Source organism: Carassius gibelio, chromosome A7, assembly GCF_023724105.1.
Source record: "Carassius gibelio isolate Cgi1373 ecotype wild population from Czech Republic chromosome A7, carGib1.2-hapl.c, whole genome shotgun sequence".
Taxonomy (NCBI): domain Eukaryota; kingdom Metazoa; phylum Chordata; class Actinopteri; order Cypriniformes; family Cyprinidae; genus Carassius; species Carassius gibelio.
Window position 1 is genome coordinate 12,918,896 of NC_068377.1, and position 16,665 is coordinate 12,935,560.

A 16,665-nucleotide genomic window follows, 5' to 3' on the forward strand; every position below is an offset into this window, starting at 1 on the left:
ACAGGTATTCAAGGGCAGGCATTAAGATGATTTAGATCCTACCTGTCCATTCGCTACCACATTGTTTACTTAAATGGGGAGCCATCTCAATTAACATCAGTTAAGTATGTAGTGCCACAAGGATCTGTCCTAGGTCCTCTGCTATTTTCAATATACATGTTACCCCTTGTTAATATTATAAGAAAATACAGGAATTGTTTCCATTGTTATGCTGATGATACTTAACTATATATCTCAATGAGACCAGATGAAACTTCTTAATGATCTAAGCTAACAAAGTTTGTTAAAAATGTAAAAGATTGGATGGCCAATCAAGTTCAGATAAGACAGAGATATTACTTATTGGACCAAAAAACAGTACACAGAATATCTTGGATTACAATTTGCAATTTCCTTTACAGTCAGAAATCTCAGTGTTATATTAGACAGCAACTTGCCTTTTGAAAAGCATATTTCCCATGTTACAAAAACAGCATTATTCCATCTTAGAAACATTGCCAAGCTACGAAACATGTTACTTGTTTCTGATGCAAGGCTCTTAATGGGTTAGCAAACGCGTACCTAACTAGACTTCTGACCCTTCTCTGTTTCTGCCATGAGACTGACATCCCACTGTAACTAAATGTTGCTTTGTTGCTAACAAGTCCCATAGTACAAAGACAAGCTTAAAATAAAAAATAAAAACATCTAAAACCGGGGCTAAAATGTCCGACCAGCTCTGCTCTGCTGTGGCCCCTGTTTGACGCTGGTATGATTTAAGAACAAAGGGGGTGAGCAGAGAGAAACACACTATTTATCATGTTTTTTCAGAGAACTGTGCCATGTTTTGCTGCAGTGAATGCAGGCTTTCCTTTTTCAAGTTGCTGTGATTTTAATTCAACGTTTGGACCCCACATTGTGTCCAGGCTGTTGCACAGCAGTTGTGAGTCAGAGCTTACTCTCAATGTCTGTCTACTACTTTCTGTCTCCCCTTCTCTCAAACAGACAGCCTGCTTAGGAATAATTTATGGCTCTGCAATAGAGCCTCAACAGTCACTACTAAACAATTTCAAAAGCAAATTGATGCCATTGTTTACAGTTTTTATGGTCTGTATCTTCGAAACTGGTGTTTCAATAATTGCTGAGATCAACCAAGTTCAATTCCACTTTGAAGTGCTTATCATTGTTTCCTGTTAAATCTATTGCCGAGCCAGTCCATAAAACATTGCTCTGGCAATGAGAAAGAGATACTGTCACGAGTATACAGCATGACTGTTTTTATCTCACATCAAACGGAATGGGAATTTGCAATGCTGCATGGCACACTATGTTATGTAAACACTTGGGGGTCCTTCTGCTCCATTTGTGCAAGATACCTCTCATATTTAGTGTCCCTTTAAGGCAAGTCACTCTGCGACTGTGTTGGTGATGCTCCCGGGCAGCTATTTTCAATCTGGGCAATGGGCATACAAGTACAGCTACTATCTCCCTGAATGGGGAAAGACTGAAGGCTCTAATAACTGTAATAATATCTCACAACAATGGTACTGCAAGTTTTACTTCTTTAGCTCAAATCATACAGTTTATCTAGCTGGATCAGGTAATGTGCATGCTATATATATATATATATATATATATATATATATATATATATATATATATATATATATATATATATATATATGTAAACTACTTTTGTATTTTCACCAACAACAACTGTTTATTTCTAAGTCAGTTATTTCTATCGTTTGCTGTAGTGTGTTAGTGGGATATACCAGTTTACAGGGCTCTAATCAAAAAAAATAATAATCTATTAAGGAGCCATTAAAATAACCAAGTTATTTTTTTAGGTGCCAGAAAAAACTTAATAAGGACCATAATTATTATTATATCAGTATCTCTTGGCTAGTGACTGTAGTTTGGGCTCCTCCTCAAAATAAATGCTGTCATGTGTCCTGCATACATCCAGTCTGGTTTTCTTCATCAGTAACATGCAATTATAGGAGGTGTTGAATTTTATCTTTATCACCTTGCATCCTTTCTTATCATGTCAGCAAGTTAAGTAAAATTATGAATATGAAATATAGCGCAAAATATATTTTTTTAAGTTATCTTTTCTAGCTGACTGATGAGCGTATGGACGTTGAATGGTTATTCTGAGGTAAATGTATTGTAACGTGGCATTGTTTACAAGTGTTCTGTATGAACACATAATGAGCGTTTACATAAGACATTTCAGTAAGATGTACTGTATTCATGTTAATATCATACTATAGTAATAAAGAGAAATCAGGGGCAGCCCAAGCATTTTGGGGGCACTATGCAGATTTTATCTAACCACCCATCTAAATTAATAAAAGGTGTCAAACCGGAGGACATAGTTTTCAGTGACAATGTATCAAATTCATATGCTTTTAGAAATATATGGATGAAAAAATTATTGATAATTACTAAAATAGACACTTATAAATGTCACAATATACTCAGGCAGGAAGGAGTGATGAGACAAAAGAGGATATTTCAAACATGGAATTTAATCAGCAACAGGGCGAACACAGGAACTCAGAAGACATTTAACACCCGACAGAAAACACAGGGTTTAAAGGCTCAAACTAATGGGACATACCTGGGAACATTACAAAATAAACATGTGTGGAACACCTGGACTCAAATAAAGGAAAGAGCTCGCAAATGGAAACATGGCGGGTCCTCTGTGGTCTTGGCTGGCTCCCCAAACTTTTCTTGGGGAAAAGGAATCCTGAGTGGCACTCTGGAGCGAGCTCTGGGGCTGGAGCTGGGGTGAGCTTGGGGGATAGGGCTGGGCGCTGGAGTGATCTCTGGGGCTGGAACGGGTGCTGGGCTTAACTGGGGATCAGGCTCTCTGGAGGTACAACAAGGTTTATGAAGGCTGATGGGCTTGACTCTGGAACAGCTGGCTGACTTGACTCGGGAATGGCCAGAAGGCTCAACTTGGGAACGGCCGGCAGATGGGTCTCCAGACACCAGATGACTGCCTCCTTCCAGCCGAGGTTGGTGGTGTCTGGGAGCTCTGCGGGGCGATGGTAAGTTATCCCGATCCGGAAAACACCATCACAAGGGTTTCCCCCTCGAGGCAGCAGACGAGGGCATGCAACACTAAGGAATTTAATCAACAATGGGGCAAACATAGGAACTCAGAAGACATTTAACAGCCGACAGAAAACACTGGGAAACACAGGGTTTAAATGCTCAAACTAATGTGACACACTGGGAACAATACTAACTAACCGGGGAACACCTGGACTCAAATAACCAATTTACACAATGAGGCCAGTAACAGGAAAGATCAAACAGGAACTCAATGGGAACATACATGTGATGGTAAAATTGTGCCTGAGGTATTTATTAACAATTGTAGGCTTTTCATTTTCGTTTATAAAAGTTGTAATTTTTTGAACATCCTTGAGACAGTCACACTATATGACAATTTGGAGATTTAGCTAAAAAATGTAGGCAAAAAAAAAAATAACAAAGCTTTTTATTATTTTATCAAAGTTTTATAACTATGGGTCCATGTAAAACAAATACATTTTAAATGATGACAAATTCAATTTTAATCATAATTTTTATTTTTATCTTGTGTGACAGTAAAAAAAGCCATGTCATGTCAACAACCCATTTAAACAAACTTTTAAAAACGAAAGAGTTTAAAATTTAAACAAAACAAAAAAAGAGTTTAATGATTACTTAAGACAAATGTATCACAATTCAGTGAGATTAATGCTTAAAGCTAAAACACCTGGTTATGAAAATAACAACAGAGAACATAATAATAATAGAATAATAATTATTTTTTTAAATTTATATAATTATACATTTATTTAAGATTATAATGCAAAAATGATCAAATATATACAAATTTTTTTTAAGCCACATCAAAGTGAGGGCAAAAATCTGAGACGAGATAGGGTTCACAAGAATGAAACTAGACTTTTACTTTAAGATTTTTTACACTATTTAAAGAAATCTTCAATGATGAAAAACATGCCTGCAAAAAATAGTCTGCAGGTGCATTTGAAATGTTTTAACTAATCTTGCAATAAATGCCATCACAGTTCAGCTTTCTGAGTATGAATTATTATATGCAATAACAGACAATACTCAAGCACTGTAAAATATTTTGCAACAGACTCAACTGACTGATTTCTCTTATGTATAATTACTTAGACCTATAGAAAAGTACTTGCAGGCTATGAGTGTTAGATTGTTGACCTCCTATCTGAACTTTTTTCCACAAATTGATCAAAGAAATAAAGAACAGTTTTTTCTTCAGTTTCAACCATAGTCGAAGTAGGCTACTCTCTCAATATTCAAATCAAAGCACAAACAGAAACCATAATTTTCTTCAAGCATATGATACTTTGCTAGGAGTTGGTTATAAGTACACATCCTATTATAGTGTGCATACTAATTACAGCCTAGATATTCTATGTAGCCTAATTTGCATGCATCAAGGAGCCGCAGCCACTCTTAAAACTGCTGGTATTGAAATTGCGTTCGAATGCGCACACACATCCTTTTTAGATTCGCTTTCGATTTCGTGATCGGGGCCGGAGGTGCATTTTACAAGATTTGTCAGACACTTACAGTGCTTGTCCATGAACTTTTTCTATTAATTCCTATGGAAGTACACCTCCAGAGAACGCTCCAGCTCAGCTCTGCTGTTGCCATCTCCACCATCATCTCGCCTTAGTACTCCCGTGATTGCTGTCTGAACTCCTTACATGGGGCCCCTGATGGCCAAGGGGACCCTATGTAGCCGCTTATATCGCTTATAAGTTAGGGCCGACAATAATAGAGAAAGATATGATGGCTTCACGTGCCGCTTGAACTGAAGCTCTGAAGCGAGTGCTCATGACACATTAAAGAACGCAAAAACTACATTTATTGTTTGAATTTCATTAATAATTTGGGAGAATTTTACAAAAATGTAACAACGCTCAAAGCTTATTGCGATAACTGGACAGAAAGTGTGCAAAACTATGCGATAAAAAATATGAAGTTCACGCATTAACAGAATACAGCATGGCTGTAGAAAGATCTTGATAAAAAGCTGTAGTAGGCTGTCGATTATAAATGATTTTTTAATTTTATGGCTATATAATGTCTACAAAGCTGACAGCTTTACTTGTTGTAGTTTGTTTAAGTCGTGCACGAAATAGACACTGCTTTTCTGCACGCACTTCGCACGTCTCTGCTCTCTCATGCTGCACAACTTCTGCCCCTCGGCAGAGATGAGGACTGATTTTCCACTAAAAACTTGCGCATTTAATCCATTTATTACATCAACATAACAAATGGTGTGATTGCATAACAATCAGAAAAAAACTAATTATATGCAAGTTTCTAAATCATAAAACTTCACTTGCAAATAGACTAGATAGAAAAATAGAATAGACTAGATAGCCTATTTTGAGTCACCAATATAGTCGCAGTCTGGAGCCCTGGTTTATATTCAGAAACATTTATTTTGCCATTAATTGGAACAATACAGTGAGATTTGTTTGCACAAGGAGTCTGACAACAGCCAGTGCTCCACACAGAGATCTGATCTCACTATACAGTCCGTCTGGTATTAGATGAAGAGAAACAGAAAAAAACTGAGACAAACTAAATCCAGAAGAACTATTAACGTCTCCAAGACACTTCAAGAATCCTACCTGCAAAGCTACCTGAAAAACTATGCACAAATGCACCTATAGCTGATTTAAATGCAAAGGTTGGTCACACAGAGTGTTGATTTTATTTAGTAAATAATTGTAAATTGATAATATCTATTCATGACATTATTTGTGAAAGCATCCAAACTTTACAGCATTTTTAAACAAGTGCCTAAATCTTTTCACAGTATTATAGCTTTTAAGGTAGGTGTCTTGGAGATGGTGACAGTTCTTCTGAATTGGGTTTGTCTCAGTTGTTTCTGTTTCTTCATGTAATACCAGATGGACTGGATGATGGTGAAATCAGCTCTGTGTGGAGCTGGCTGTTGTCAGACTATTTGTGTATACAAAAATATAACTGCATTATTCCAATTAATGGCAAAAGAAAAGTTTGGAAATGTAAACTGATATTTCCTACTTGACACACTACACCAAAATATAGAAATACCGAAGGGGCATAAAACCAATTTTTTTTTACTAATGGCCTAAGACTTTTGCATATACAGTATAAACAATTGGCTTTTTTTAAACTACTAGTCAGGACTATCCATCCCTATATTTTAGCTGCTAAATTTCTATGTGTGCCCATTCCCATCCTCTATACCATCTATGTGGACACATAAAGACTTACAGACCTTGAGAGTCACAAACCTTAACTGTCGTGAGGACTTAGCTTCAGCATGTTCACTACTTCTGTCTAGGGCATTTCATAAGGGAAACATCACTCTAGCAACATTTATACAAATGAGCTGTAATGGTTCTTGAGGCAGAAACTTTTGAATATTTAAATAAGTGTGGGATTTGAGTGTTGTGGAAGAGGGAAAGATTTCCAGTGAATATCAGCTTAAAGATAGTCCACCCAAAAATGAAAATGTTATCATTTATCATGAACTGTAGAATTTATTATTTATTTTTTCTCCTGTGGAACAAAAAATGTAGATATTATGAAGATTTTTTTACTTAACTAATACAATGAATGTGAATGGGGTCCACTGTTGTTTTGGACACTGCTGACTTTCAAAATATCTTCTGTGTTCAGCTGAAGAAAGAAAATCATACACAAATAGAATAGCCTACTTTATGATACTCCTTTTTGTCACACTCAAAACAAAAAGTAAAACGTATGATTACAGTAATTTGTAAACAATTACAGAATGTTTTTACTTTTTTAACAGTTTGAGTAATGGAATCCTGCCAAACAAATTAAATCTACACTTACATTTCCAAATTTTATTTGATTTAATTTGGGAAAGAACATTGCTGAAACACAGTTTAAAAATGCTGTTCTTTTGAACTGTCTTTTTTCAACATTGATAATAATAAGACATGTTTCCTGAGCAGCAAGTCTGCATATTACAATGATTTATGAAGTATCGTGTGACATTGAAGACTGGAGTAATGGCTGCTTAAAATTCTTGCCATTACAGAAATTAATTCAATTTTAAAATATATTGAAATAGAAGAAAGTTGTTTTAAATTATGATAATATTTCACAATATTACTGTTTCATACTGTATATTTGATTACATAAATGCAGCCTTGGGGAGCACAGGAGACTAATATACAAAAACATAAAAAAATCATACCAACCACTACATTTTTAACTAGTAGCATAATTCAAATTCAAGAGTTTTGGTGGAGCAACATAAAAGTTGCTAGAGTGAGATTTACTAATGAGTCTATGTTACTCTGCCCACAGTCAGAAAGAGTCATTAGTTTGCTTCACTTTCCTTTCAATTTCTCCTAAATCCACTTTTTATTTTTTTATTTTATTTTTTATTTTTTTTGGCACGCTGATTTAAAGATATATCCAATATATCTGCCTCTTAAACTGAACTCAAGAGTCTAAGGAGACTGAGGAAAAGCGTGATGGTGCATTAAAAGGCAGAGCACATACAGTGCAGAGCCACATTCATTATTCATTAGCTAAGTTACCATATGTAAAAACAGAAATTGCTGTAGTAGATATTTCTACACTGAACTAAAAAAAAAACATTTCTGGAATTAGATTCATACGTAGATTGTCTGAATGTACACCAGGCGTTCAAAAGTATCATCTGATGGTGATGTGGGTCACTGTACAGATACTACAGATGTGGCAGGTTCAGCGTTGCCATGGTGTTTTGCTTTGTGCATCAGCTCAAATTAAACTTGCCTATATTGAAAGGCAAAAAAATAGAGCAGCCAAGAAAAGTGAGGAAAAAGACAGTGGCCTGTCCCTCCTTTTTGGGCACAAATAAAGGCGCTACAGATTGCATTATACAGCCAATCCACTCAAAGATCCTTTGCTTCTCTAATGCACTGACATGCCTTAGTGGGTGAAAGCGGTCATTTTCACTCACTTAAGTGGTCCCCCATGGTCGATTAATACAAAGGAGACTGTTTTACTCATCAACCACCATGCTCAATAGTGATGAAGGCCATGTTAGCGAGACACTAGTCATGGTCATTATCACACCTACCACCGTCGCTCTCTGAAAAGTAGGACATACAGTGGCTGACGCTTCTTATATTAACTCGTGGTGGATGAGGCGAGGCCTGTGTTTAAGACTTCAAATGAGATGGGTGGTTGGTGATGGCAATCTGCTTGATTAATTTAGCAACGTATGGAACGCCCTCATTTGTTAGCACTCCTGTCAGCAGAGGGATTATCCAGCTGGACACTCGGCATCCATTTGCGGCAATGAGATGTGGCTGAAGTGCCGCCTCTGCCGAGGTATCTATCACACCGACAAGGTGCTGTCACATACAAAAAACATGAAATACAATGTGAGCTTCTGCTGCATGTGCATTCGAGCGGCAGAGAACGTGAACATGCTACAGCAGCCCAGCATCTTACTTCTGGTGGAGAACCATGGTGTGAAAGCAGCACACTGGCCCAGATCTCATTCAGCACACTTACATGTTCCTGTGAGCTATGTTTTTCATTGTTCAAAACAAATATTTCCACCTAGTCATTAACCTTAATGACTGCACAACACAGACAATGCATAAGAGAACAGGGGAGGCAAACAGTGCTAACCATTACTTTCCCTGCTTGAGATGACAATAGGAGCAGCTGAGGGCCTCCAAGCTATAATCTGACTGTGGCCATATAGTCTCCTCCGTCATTAGTATTGACTCGGCATGAAGCCTGGCCAATTAAAGCACTCAGCTGCGAGCATGCAGGCACACATAAATCCAATGTGTTTCAAAACCCTGAGTGGCTTTCTGAGAGGCAGGCACATTACCTCAGTTCATTTTATTTTCCAATTTCATAAAACAACTGGAATATTAGGATAGTGTGGTAACATCTCCAACAGAAACCAAATGAAGTGGCTTAGGATAGAATCAATTTTGATGCAAGAATTTTCTAACCATTTTAAGAATATTTTTAAGAACAACTATGAAACAGATCTGCCTTTAAAATGTGACTAGATTTACACTGACTGTCCATTTTGTCTAGCTGGACGCTATTGTGTATCATACTGAGATTTCAACAGAAGGTAAAAGTTTAGAGGGTGAAGTCAATAATGTAGTATTCTGAAATATAATATGCTCATTTGTTTGTTAGCACATTTATTGTTTGCAGAAACGTTTTACATGTAAACAGAACATACTGTGTTCAGTGTCCTAGATATTTATGGAATACGCATGTATGACTGACAAATTTAGATAAAGGACTGAATCATTCTGCATGTGATGACTTAGACAATTAAATAATATTTCAAAGTTGTGACGATTACGTCTGAGAATCAACTCATCAATTTTGATAAAGCTTTACTGTAAAAAATTAATATGATTTTAACAGTAAAAAACTGTGAAAATGCCAGAGTACAAACCTGTTAAATGGTTAATGGTAATTTCCTGTAAAAGGAATCTTGTAAAAGCATTGCACTGTTTTGCATTTCGATTTTGTTTTTAATTGAATGTTTTTTCCTTGAAATAACTATGTTTCTTCTTATTTGTTTCTTATCTGTTATGTTTATTATGGTTCTATGTTACATATAATGTTGTTCAATTAATGTTTATTGCATATTTCAGTTTAATGAGTCTCACCATGATGGTGTTTAGTGCTTGTGAGAATGGTTTGTGCACCTTCCATGTATCTTGTTATTTAAAAAAAAGCTACTTGTGATGGGCTTTGTTTCATCACGTGACTTTCTCATCACCACCTGCTTTTGATGATTACCTGTGTATTACAAAGGTACAAAACAGATTTCAGTACTTCAATAATTTGGTATATTAACATTACATCAGTTAAATTATGGTATTAAACTGTAAATTTAAGGTAGATCTGTTAAACCTAAAACAGTGTTACTGTATTTATTACGGTATAATTCTGGCAACCATAGCTGCCCTTTTTCTTACTGTATATTTTACAGATTTTTTTTTACAGTTTATCTAGTTATTGTGCAAATTGCTAATTTATACTCTGCTCTTTTGCACATATGTGCCAAAACTTGCTCATTGTTCAGTGATCTGAGCCTATTAAATTTCAATGAATTTAAAAGAGTAAATAGATTTAAAGTTTCAAAGGAATGTCAAACAATTTATGACTACATTTTTTTTATTATTATTAGAAAAGTTTGTAAAAAAAACATTTGAAACAAGTTTTAAAAGCCTTAAAAATATTAGTTTTATAGGCCTTAAGGAACAAATAAAATGATAGGACAATAGTATCATAGAATGACAGACAGACAAACTGATAATAGATGCTTTTTGATTAAATGGCAATTTGATTACCTAAACCAAAAGCATGAAGACAGAGTGAATGTACTTACATCTTACAACATTCACTACTCAACCACTCTGTTTAGACGCTGTCTCATGGATAGCAGTATGTGTCTGCCGAGATGCCAAGCTGTTTCGATCTATATCCACCTCTGCCATCATATTAGGAGATTCTGTTGTTTGGCAAATGTCTTTATTGTGGAACAAGCCTCGATCCACTGTCACAACAGTATGTATTCTAGGAAGTCTGTGATTTATCAGCCTCAAAGACACAGATCTCTTTGACACACTTCTGTTTGTGAATCCAGGCCAACTGATCTGAGAGGCTTGAAAAAACCAACTGCCTTCATATCTGAAATATGCTGAGAGTGGGAGAAGATATCCTCTAGGGGAGGGGACGGTGGCTGTTTTGAAAAGGGGTTCCAATATAATGAGCAACCCAGATTTGTACTGTGCCTTCCACGGCGGTGATGACAAACATACAGTGCAATCAAGGCAAAGTGATATTTATAAGCTTAGCTGAGCTGAGCTGAGAACACCTCCCTCTCAGTCTCCACTGACTAATCTCACCGAACAGTACAATTTATGCCATTTGGCTCGTCTGTAGGATATAGTGTTGACAAAGGATTTCTGAATTAACAATCAACACAGAGGCTGTCACTATTGTGTGACAGCACAATCTCTGACTGAACCGCAAAGCCTTAGTGCACAGACATTTATTACAGTTACCAAGGGCTGAGAGCATGGGAGTCAATTTTCATTTTCACTGAAATGAGAGGTTTGCTTAATAAGCTGCTCAAAAAAATAGCTCCATAGATTCAAAACGCACAATCTTTAACCCCTCTGTTCCTATGCATCTGTGCCTGGCTCCTCCCCAGTGCGCCACTCTGTCAGAAAGGGTTTTTGCATCCGCGTATGGCATTAGACATCTGCTGCAGAACTAAAACCAGTGCAGCATGTTCGCTCCATCATTTATCTGCCATTTGGGCTGCATCCTGTTCCCCAAGACCTACATCTTTTTTCTTACGTAATTCACATTAGGAGATCTGCTCCTTGCAATGACCACAGGCAGACTAATTACAAACCACAGACTGATGTCTACATCAACAACTAATTCATTGCACATAATAAAAAAGAAGATGAAGGATCTAAAATGTGTTTTGTCAAAAAACATCAAATGTGCACTCATATATCAGTTCTCACAGCTTCATGACTCTATAAAATAAGTCATTTTGGATGGATCTAATTGTTAGCTTGTGTCACTATGCAGGGTTGCTCATTACATTACATATATGCTTGATGAATTTTGCTATGGCTACAAATGGGATCTGTACCCATCACCCCAATATTACTCGGCAGGCAAGTATGAAATGAGTAGTTCCTCATTGTACAAGTAGGCACATTCACCTCAGTGCAGTCTAAATTGTTAAAGGAGATCTACTGCGACAACCAACATACTGCAGGTAATAAACCAAGATATCTCCGCTCCAGTACAAATTCACATTAGAGTAATGTGAACAGGCATTCACAGAAGGCCACATGACCCAGCAACAGCCTTTGGTGATTCCAGAATTATCATCCGCAAGAATTTGCCACTGGAGACCTTATTAAACATGAACATAAAGCCTGAATCAAACACATAAAAACCAGAGGGTTTCTTCATCCTGGGTACTAGATCAGATATAGGTTCCTTGTATGTGTGTCTTGCTTCCAGTATTTTTTAGCAAAATGATTATTTAATCCTTTTTTTCATTAAGCTGATTGACTACTGAAAAAAATCTATAGTGCAGGATTTTAATTGAAGTTAAATAGCTAGTAAATTTCACAACTTAAACAACAACAACAAAAAAATATTGCTAATATGGTATTTGTAGTGTAGATGATATTGTCTTCAAACACAAAATATAAATCTGATCAATAACCACAAATGGAATTTAATGTTTATTGTTGCCATTTCACCGTGGCAGACATAAACGTGAATGCATCTACTGTAACAAGTGCTATCGATTCTACAGTAATGGTCCAAAGGTCAAACATTTAAGCTAAAGCCGAAGCCAGACATTTATCCCACTTAAAATTCATAGTACTATTCATCATAGTACTATTGTTACTTTAAATTCTGCTGGGACAGAGTAATAGGGACACTGCATGATTAATAAAACACCAGTTTTAAAGAGAAAGCCAGTGTAGTTGTGTGTTTGGCAGAAGCGCGGCTCACTGCTGGCTGGATTATATCTTGTCTAACAGCACTTTCTCTGACCCGAGAACAGTACACCAGCGATGTGGTCATTCATTCGGCCATCACTGCATTAACACTCCAGTACTGAGAGAAAAAAAAGACATTTACAAATTTGCCACAGCACAATCCTTATAGTTTTTATAGTGCATCTTTAGAAGAAGCTAGTCTATACAATCTCTTCAGTCAATGTCATTAAACTTTTTCTTTTTTCATTTTGCACAGCCTGACCCACATTAGAGATGGTCTTTATGAAGCATCAGGGTGGGCAGAGGCATTTCAACTGCTTCATTTTTCTCTAAATGGCAGAGATAACAGAGGTTAATGTGTGTGAAATTGGCTAAATGCTCTCGTTTACAGGCTCCTCCTTGCCTTAGGGGAACTGAATGATATCTGGCATTTATTTGGCTCAGCAGACACATTCAATACATTAACACTCATCTTCATGACAGCACGCCAGTGTCTGCATTACACATTGGACCTTGTTTCTTTAAACTGCTTGTGACATATTATCAATTAAAAAAGAGATTAGGGATAAGGAATGTCCAGCCTAAGAATTCATTTCAGGTCACAATCTTAGAAAAGAGAGAAAGAATGTTTCCTCAACAGAAAGCTGTGATTGTCAGGAGATACTTTACTGGAAACAGTAGCAACTGATTCTTGTAAAATGCAAATATAATTTTTATTATTATTTTCTTTTCTTTTTTAATTGTGACCCCAATGGATATGTAATTTGAATCACACATTTAATTTGAGAGAATTCATTTTCCCTAAAATACTGTAATTGAGCTATTTGATGCTTTTATTTAAGCTGGCTAAGATGATTATAGCCCACAGTGGACTGAAAATGCTCAGAACATCTGTCATGGATTATTTGCAGTGAAAGGGAAAGTTAAAGCCCATTTATTATATTAATCTAACACAGAGAGAATCTTTATTATATCTGCAAGAATTAACTTGTCAAATATTGTTGCTGCCCTGTAACTCTTTCATCTTAGGAGCTTAAGAATGTTTGAAGGAAAGTATGCATCAAGGACATCCATAAAAATGAAAAGCATGAATTGACGCTTTTAAGTCTTATTTGATTTAACTTTTTATACAACACAATTAACAAAAACTCTTGCTTGCATAGATAAGTACATAACACAATAAAATGATAATTATTGCAACCCATTTTTTTTTTACATTCTCATCATGTTCTTTCCTACCATAAACAGTAATAGTTTTCAGCACCTTCCCAAAAGAGACAGCTCCTCAAACCTCAACACCACTGTTAAAGCAACAACCCACGATCCCATGAATCATCCATCATAAATTACGTAAGCTCTTTAAAAAAAAAAAAACAATACATGGCACAGAAGCTTTTCCAATGAATAAAACTTGTTTATGGTGTCCATTACAGCGCCTCTCTTCCTTAGTGAAGTTCTGAAGCCTTGTGAGGGTTGAATGTTAAATGCAGATTAGAACCAGTGTGAGCTGCCAGGCTTCCTGATTTTTTCCCCCCACTGAGAAATTAATTATAAAATGGTTATGATGCAGTTTGTTAACTAATAAAATATGCTTATTCGGTAGCCTATACAGCAAGCCTAAAAAAAGTCACTGGGGTCTATTAGAAGCAACGAGAAACAGTTGTGTCGACCATCATGGACACACTGCCTCTTTCCCCTTGTCTCTTTAGAGCATAGCAATGCACATGTGAACAGAATATGAATGACCCAACGCCATATTCTAGCAAAAGTAATGGTAAGTAGAGCAACAGAGAGAGCTAAAAAAATATTCCCAAATATACCACATCACAGTCAGAGAAATAATGCAAATCATAACCCCCTGCAGCATAGATAGATAGATAGATAGATAGATAGATAGATAGATAGATAGATAGATAGATAGATAGATAGATAGATAGATAGATAGATAGAAATCAAAAGATGCATCCATTCAACGTCAACTTAATAAGAATACATGTTAGCTTTAAAATAGATCTGCACAGACTGGTTAGATTATGCTATGGTTCCTTACCCATTTCTGTCAGGAAGTGCGAGCTGTGAGGCGATAACAGTAAATGGGAGCATCACTGCAGCCCTCACAAAACCTCCAGTTCATGTAGAATCCATGCACGATGTTCGGAGATGCAAGTAAGAGCAGCGCGCTCTAAAGCGCTCGGTAAGCTTTGACAACGCAAAGCAGGTGCAAAAAAAGGGGGGAGGGGTGCTGAAAGAGAACAAATCTTCTAAAAAATCTGTAACGAAATAGGGGGTCAATCTACCACCGGTGATATGTTGTGCTGGACACATAAAACAAGCCTAGTATCCACATCCGGGAAGGAAATGTCTAAACCACATGGGTTTTCAACAGCCTCTCTTTTGGTTAAATCCAGAGTTAGTACTTGGTAGGTTTCTCTGATCGAGGTGTGCTCTTTAAAACCATTGCCATGCACCGCCGTTCTTCAACGAATACTGGCCCCATGCTCCTCAGATCGCTCACATCCACCACCGCAGTCCATAGATGTCACACAACGTGCTGACTCCGCTGAATGCTGTTGAATGTGTCACAGCATCACCTCACAGCCTCCTCGAGTCTGCACTGCTTCCTCTCGCCTTCATCGTTTCCCGCGAGCGATGTCCACTGCAGAGCCTCCTCAAAGTTGAACCATCGGCTCGACTGAATACTTGAGTCTCAGCCGCATCCAGCAATAACGTTTTAATTCCTGTTGCTAAGGGATCTTCTTGTTAATTCTGTAGTTTATATCAGCGTACTAAACTTCATTCCTTCCCTTCGTGAAGCTCAGCTCGTCTGGGCATATTAAAAGCGACGTTTGTTTGGCGCTGCAGTTTTCTGCTCCTTTCGTATTGCTTACAAATCGCTGTTGCCCCGGCCAGCTCTATGTTTCGTCAGAAAATGTAAATATAGAGTGCAAGCACACGGAAAAAGGCACCGTCTGTGAAAATGTGGCTACAGCGATTGACTGATGATATATTAAACCTATCACTGCTCGTTTGAAATGCATCTGTTACTGAATGATGCGCATCATTGTGTGTGCGCGCGCAGTCTGTAGTAACTCATTTCGTTTAAAAGCCAAAAAGAGCAGCGTGAAATCTTTGATTAAACTGGGCTTTATTAATATGTGTGTATTTCTACTTAATGTTTCTCCTTTTTGGCACAAATTGATGTGGGATTGCCGCCTACTGGCATGCGTTGCCCTCTCGATATTTCTGTTCTATGCCAAAAACCATCAGCAGGATAACACTACATCTCTACATTTTAAATAGCATTATAGTTCATTTTACACAGTGCCTTAATGAAAACGGTAACACTTTACAATACTGATGCATAAGCATTTATTCATTCCTAACTAATGCACAGATAATGAGTGATGATAATGAGTTAATGCACGATTTAAGAACTAAATCATTCATTAATGATGACTGCATAAGCAAATAATAAATAATTATAAAGATAAAGATCTGATTATTAAAGTATTATGTGAATTGCTATTAATTAAAAGTGTCATCATGCATAAGTTCCTTACTAACATAACTAATTATGTAAATTAATGTGTTAATTATACCGAAATTGCATTTCAATGTCCAGTTGTCTGCTTTAATTAATCAATAGTTAATGATTTGCCAACATATCATTATTTTATGACTTTTCTTGTTGAGGGACAATTAACTCTTATTAAGCAATATATCATTATGGTTATGGGTTTTGCTATACCCACCAAAGTTTAAAGGTCTGTGGGACTGTTTGGACAATTGCACACTGAATGAAATGTCAGAAAATATCTTTTAATGATGGGTAAGTTGAGCTGCATGCGAATATTAGGGAAACAGAATCTGAACTACTGGACATGATAGACCAAATCCATTATTCCAAATCCATTCGTCCTTCATATTGGAAATAATGCAAGCACTTGGAGAGAATCAGAAATAGAAACGAGCATCAGTTTGCTGTCAGGGATTTATTGAGCCGAAGAGTTGTGCCAAAATTCAGTGTAGACAATATCACTGATTATAATGTGTTTTATTGTCTTTGATT

General features: G+C 36.8%; 1 protein-coding gene across 1 annotated transcript in view; it reads right to left on the minus strand.

Annotated features, from left to right (window-relative positions):
• Positions 1-15,732, minus strand: part of LOC128016601 (leucine-rich repeat-containing protein 4C-like) — a 35,008-nt gene extending 19,276 nt beyond the window's left edge. The window contains exon 1 of the mRNA XM_052601241.1: positions 14,647-15,732. The gene's annotated coding sequence lies outside the window, so the exon portion shown is untranslated. The remainder of the gene's footprint in view (positions 1-14,646) is intronic.
• Between the last annotated feature and the right edge of the window lie 933 nt (positions 15,733-16,665).